Here is a 6,496-nt window from a genome sequence, read left to right on the forward strand (position 1 = left end):
CATCAATTGTCAAGGAACTGTGTTCAACGACCTTTGCTCAAACTCCCCAGATTCTCCCCCACTCTCCCTCCCTCTCTCCTCTCCCTCCCTCTCTCCTTCTCTCACTCCTTCTCTCCCTCCTCTCCTTCTCTCCCTCCTCTCTTCTTTCCTCCTCTCCTTCTCTTCCTTCTCTCTCTCTCTCTTCCTTCTCTCCCTCCTCTACTTCTTCTCTCCTCCCTTCTCTTCCTTCTTCCCTCCTCTCCTTCTCTTCCTTCTTCCTCCCTTCCTTCTCTCTCCTCCTCTACTTCTCTCCCTCCTTCTCACCTCCTTCTCTTCCCTCTCTCTCTCCTACTCTCTCCCTCCCTGTCTTCTCTCTCCTCCTTCTCTCCATCCTTTCTCTAACTCTTCTCCCATCTTCTCTCCCTCTCCTCCTTCTCCCTCACACCTTCTCTCCCTCTCTCCATCCCTTCTCTCCCACACCTTCTCTCCTCTTCCTTCTCCCTCTCTCCCTCCTTCCTCTCCTCTCTCCCATCTTCTCTCCCTCTCTCCTTCCTTCTCTCCCTCTCTCCTCTCCTTCTCTCCCTCTCTATCCCTCCCTCTCCCTCTATCACTCATGGGGCGGCAGGTAGCCTAGTGTTGGATTAGTAACCAAAAAGGTTGCAACTTCGGACCCCGAGCTGACAAGGTACAAATCTGTCGTTCTGCCCCTGAACAGGCAGTTAACCCACTGTTCCTAGGGCCGTCATTGAAAATAAGAATTTGTTCTAACTGACTTGCCTAGTAAAATACATTTGAAAAAAATAATAATTAAAATTCTCTCCCTCCTTCTCTCCTCACTCATTCTCTCCCTCTATCACTCCTTCCTTCCTTGTTCTCTCTCTCCTTCTCTCTCTCTCCCTCTCTTTCTCCCCCTCTCTCTCCATCTTTCTTCCCTCTCCCCTCCTTCTCTTCCTCTATCCTTCCTTCTCTACCTCTCCTCCTTCTCTCTCCTCCTTCTCTTCCTCTATCCCCTCCTTCTATCTCTCCTTCTTTCCATCTTTCTCTCCTCCTTCTCTTTCCTCTATCCTTCCTTCTTCCCTCTCTCCCTCTTTCTCTCCCTCTTTCTCTCCCTATCTCCTTCCTTCTCTTCCTCTCTCCCTCCTTCTCTCTTCCTTCTCTTCCTCTCTCCCTGCTTCTCTCCCTCTATCCTTCCTTCTCTCCCTCTATCCTTCCTTCTCTCCTTCTATCCTTCCTTCTCTACCTCTATCCTTCCTTCTTCCCTTCCTCTCTCCTTTCCTTCTCTTCCTCTCTCTCTCCTTCCTTTCCTCCCTCTATCCTTCCTTCTCTACCTCTTATCCTTCCTTTCTCTTCCTTCTCCTTCCTTCTCTTCCTCTCTCCCCTTCCTTCTCTCCTCTATCCCTTCCTTCTCTACCTCTATCCTTCCCTTCTCTTCCTCTATCCTTCCTTCTCTACCTCTATCCTTCCTTCTCTTCCTTCCTTCCTTCTCTACCTCCTATCCTTCCTTCTCTTCTTCTATCCTTCTTTCTTCCTCTATCCTTCCTTCTCTACCTCTATCCTTCCTTCTCCCAGTGAAGGAACAACTAATATGACAACACACACACACACACACACACACACACACACACACACACACACACACACACACACACACACACACACACACACACACACACAGGTTGTGTGTCAGAGCTTAAAGACCCTGGGGCTGTGCCTCCTGTGCCAAGATGACAAACTATGAATACATTTCAGAAACATACATACCACCACAGTAGGGTGACAGAAGAGACGGAAAGAGAGAGAAGAGACGGAAGAGAGAGAGAAGAGACGGAAAGAGAGAGAAGAGACGGAAGGAGAGAGAAGAGACGGAAAGAGAGAGAAGAGACGGAAGAGAGAGAGAAGAGACGGAAAGAGAGAGAAGAGACGGAAGAGAGAGAAGAGACGGAAAGAGAGAGAAGAGACTGAAGGAGAGTGAAGAGACGGAAAGAGAGAGAAGAGACGGAAAGAGAGAGAAGAGACGGAAGGAGAGAGAAGAGACGGAAAGAGAGAGAAGAGACGGAAGGATAGAAGATACGGAAGGAGAGAGAAGAGACGGAAGAGAGAGAAGAGACGGAAAGAGAGAGAAGAGACGGAAGGAGAGAGAAGAGACGGAAAGAGAGAGAAGAGACGGAGAGAGAAGAGACGTAAAAGAGAGAGATGAGACGGAAAGAGAGAGAAGAGACGGAAGAGAGAGAAGAGACGTAAAGAGAGAGAAGAGACGGAAAGAGAGATAAGAGACGGAAAGAAAGAGAAGAGACGGAAGAGAGAGAAGAGACGAGAAGAGACGGAAAGAGAGAAGAGACTGAAGGAGAGAGAAGAGACGGAAAGAGAGAGAAGAGACGGAAAGAGAGAGAAGAGACGGAAGGAGAGAAGAGAGAGGAGAGAGAAGAGACGAAAGAGAGAGAGAGACGGAAAGAGAGAGAAGAGACGGAAGAGAGAGAAGAGACAGAAAGAGAGAGAAGAGACGGAAAGAGAAATAAGAGACGGGAAGAGAGAGAAGAGACGAGAAGAGACGGAAAGAGAGAGAAGAGACGGAAAGAGAGAAGAGACAGAAGAGAGAGAAGAGACGGAAAGAGAGAGAAGAGACTGAAGGAGAGAGAAGAGACGGAAAGAGAGAGAAGAGACGGAAAGAGAGAGAAGAGACGGAAGGAGAGAAGAGACGGAAGGAGAGAGAAGAGACGGAAAGAGAGATAAGAGACGGAAAGAGAGAGAAGAGACGGAAGAGAGAGAAGAGACGGAAAGAGAGAGAAGAGACGAAAGAGAGAGAAGAGACGGAAGGAGAGAAGAGACGGAAGGAGAGAGAAGAGACGGAAGAGAGAGAAGAGACGGAAAGAGAGAGAAGAGACGGAAAGAGAGAGAAGAGACGGAAGAGAGAGAAGAGACGGAAAGAGAGAGAAGAGAGAGATAAGAGACGAGAAGAGACGGAAAGAAAGAGAAGAGACGGAAGAGAGAGAAGAGACGGAAAGAGAGAGAAGAGACGGAATGAGAGAGAGAGACGGAAAGAGAGAGAAGAGACTGAAGGAGAGAGAAGAGACGGAAAGAGAGAGATTAGACGGAAGAGAGAGAAGAGACGGAAAGAGAGAGAAGAGACGGAAGAGAGAGAAGAGACGGAAAGAGAGAGAAGAGACGGAAAGAGAGAGAAGAGAGGAAAGAGAGAGAGAGAGACGGAAGAGAGAGAAGAGACGGAAAGAGAGAGAAGAGACTGAAAGAGAGATAAGAGACGGAAGAGAGAGAAGAGACGGAAAGAGAGAGAAGAGACGGAAAGAGAGAGAAGAGACGAGGAAAGAGAGAGAAGAGACGGAAGAGAGAGCTAGACGGAATGAGAGAGAAGAGACGGAAAGAGAGAGAAGAGACTGAAGGAGAGAGAAGAGACGGAAAGAGAGAGAAGAGACGGAAAGAGAGAGAAGAGACGGAAAGAGAGATAAGAGACGGAAAGAGAGAGAAGAGACGGAAAGAGAGAGAAGAGAGGGAAAGAGAGAGAAGAGACGGAAAGAGAGAGAAGAGACGGAAAGAGAGATAGACGGGAAGAGAGAGAAGAGACGGGAAGAGAGATAAGAGAGCGGGGAAGAGAGAAGAGACGGAAAGAGAGAGAAGAGAATTAAAAGAGAGAGAAGAGACGGGAAGAGAGAGAAGAGACGGGAAGAGAGAGAAGAGAGACGGAAAGAGAGAGAAGAGACGGGGAAGAGAGAGAAGAGACGGAAGAGAGAGAAAGAGACGGAAGAGAGAGACGTCTCTCTCTGTCTCTCTGTCTTTCAATTCAATGTAAGCTCTTTATTGGCATGTAAAACGATATGTTTAACATGTATTTATTTTGCCAAAGCAAGTGGAGTAGATAAACAATAAAAATATTACGTGCAAATAGTTGAAGTACAAAAGGGAAAATAAATAAACATAAATATGGGTGGTATTTACAATGGTGTTTGTTCTTCACTGGTTGCCCTTTTCTTGCGGCAACAGGTCACAAATCTTGCTGCTGTGATGGCACACTGTGGAATTTCACCCAGTAGATATGGGAGTTTTTTCAAAATTGGATTTGTTTTTGAATTCTTCGTGGGTCTTCGTGGGGAATTATTTGTGGGTCTGTGTAATCTGAGGGAAATATGTGTCTCTAATATGGTCATACATTGGACAGGAGGTTAGGAAGTGCAGCTCAGTTTCCACCTCATTTTGTTGGCAGTGTGCACATAGTAATAATAATAATAATATATGCCATTTAGCTGACGCTTTTATCCAAAGCGACTTACAGTCATGTGTGCATACATTCTACGTATCGGTGGTCAACTGAGCCACAGAAGGACCACATAGCCTGTCTTCTCATGAGAGCCAGGTCTGTCTATACGGTGGCTCTGCTCACTGAGTCTGTACAAAGTAAAATATTTTCTTATGTTTTGGTCAGTCACAGTGGTCAGGTATTCTGCCACTGTGTACGGTCTGTTTAGGGACAAATAGCATTCTAGTTTGCTCTGTTTTTTTGTGTTAATTCTTTCCAATGTAACAAGTAATTTTAAAATTTGTTTTCTCGTGATTTGGTTGGGTCTAATTGTGTTGCTGTCCTGGGGCTCTGTAGGGTGTTTGTGTTTGTGAACAGAGCCCCAGGACCAGCTTGCTTAGGGACACTTCTTCAGGTTCATCTCTCTGTAGATGATGGCTTTGTTATACTCATAAGGATAAAGCCCCTTTTTTACTGTTGCCTAAAATGATAAACCCAAATCTCAAACGGCCTGTACCTCGTAGACCCAAATCTAACTGCCTGTAGCTCAGGACCTAAATCTAACTGCCTGTAGCTCAGGACCCAAATCTAACGGCCTGCAGCTCAGACCCAAATCTAACTGCCTGTAGCTCAGGACCCAAATCTAACTGCCTGTAGCTCAGACCCAAATCTAACTGCCTGTAGCCTGTGACCCAAATCTAACTGCCTGTAGCTCAGACCCAAATCTAACTGCCTGTATCTCTTAGGACCTAAATCTAACTGCCTGTATCTCAGGACCCAAATCTAACTGCCTGTAGCTCAGGACCCAAATCTAACTGACTGTAGCTCAGACCCAAATCTAACTGCCTGCAGCTCAGGACCCAAATCTAACTGCCTGTAGCTCAGGACCCAAATCTAACTGACTGTAGCTCAGACCCAAATCTAACTGCCTGTAGCTCAGACCTGAAGCAAGGATATGCACATTATTGGTACCATTTGAAGAAATGCCTTTGAAGTTTGTGGAAATATGAAATTAATGTGGGAGAATATAACACATGATCTGGTGAAAGAAAACAAGAAAAAAAACACCTTTCATTGTATTGTTTTGTACCATCATCTTTTTTCAATAACGTATTATTCCAGCCCAGGCGCAATTTAGATTTTGGCCACTAGATGGGAGCAGTGCACGTGCAAACTTTTAGGCTGATTCAATGAACAATTGGAATTTCTGTTCAAAATTGTGTGTCAAGACTTCCCAAATGTGCATAATAGTTTTTTTAACAATAGGTATTCTTTTCACAGCTACTGTGAATTAGACAGTGTCGTTAGATTAACAAGAATTTAAGCTTTCTGCCAATATCAGATATGTCTATGTCCTGGGAAATGTTCTTGTTACTTTCATCCTCATGCTAATCGCATTAGCCTACGCTAGCTCAACCTCATGCTAATCGTATTAGCCTACGCTAGCTCAACCTCATGCTAATCGCATTAGCCTACGCTAGCTCAACCGCCTGTGGAAGGGACACCAATCTTGGAAGAAGTCAAGATAAAAAAATCATTGCTTCCTTCTGTTGACCCTGGGCATTTCTATGTGGCACTTAATAGGCAATTACTATTGTAATTTTGTTATTAACCAATTACTATTGTAATGTTGTTACTAAACCAACACTATTGTAATTTTGTTATTAAAACCAATTACTATTGTAATTTTGTTATTAAACCAATTACTATTGTACTTTGTTATTAAACCAATTACTATTGTAATTTTGAAAGTTAAAACCAATTACTATTGTAATGTTGTTATTAAACCAATTACTATTGTAATTTTGTTATTAAACCAATTACTATTGTAATTTTGTTGTTATTAAACCAATTACACTATTGTAATTTTGTTATTAAACCAATTACTATTGTAATTTTGTTATTAAACCAATTACTATTGTAATTTTGTTATTAAACCAATTACTATTGTAATTTTGTTATTAAACCAATTACTATTGTAATTTGTTTATTAAACCAATTACTATTGTAATTTTGTTATTAAACCAATTACTATTGTAATTTTGTTATTAAACCAATTACTGTTGTACTTTTGTTATTAAACCAATTACTATTGTAATTTTGTTATTAAACCAATAGCTATTGTAATTTTGTTATTAAACCAATTACTATTGCTAATTTTGTTATTAAACCAATTACTATTGTAATTTTGTTTATTAAACCAGTACTATTGTAATTTTGTTATTAAACCAGTTACTATTGTAATTTTTGTTATTAAACCAATTGAGATCG

This window comes from Oncorhynchus keta, chromosome 19 (assembly GCF_023373465.1).
Source record: "Oncorhynchus keta strain PuntledgeMale-10-30-2019 chromosome 19, Oket_V2, whole genome shotgun sequence".
Classification (NCBI taxonomy): domain Eukaryota; kingdom Metazoa; phylum Chordata; class Actinopteri; order Salmoniformes; family Salmonidae; genus Oncorhynchus; species Oncorhynchus keta.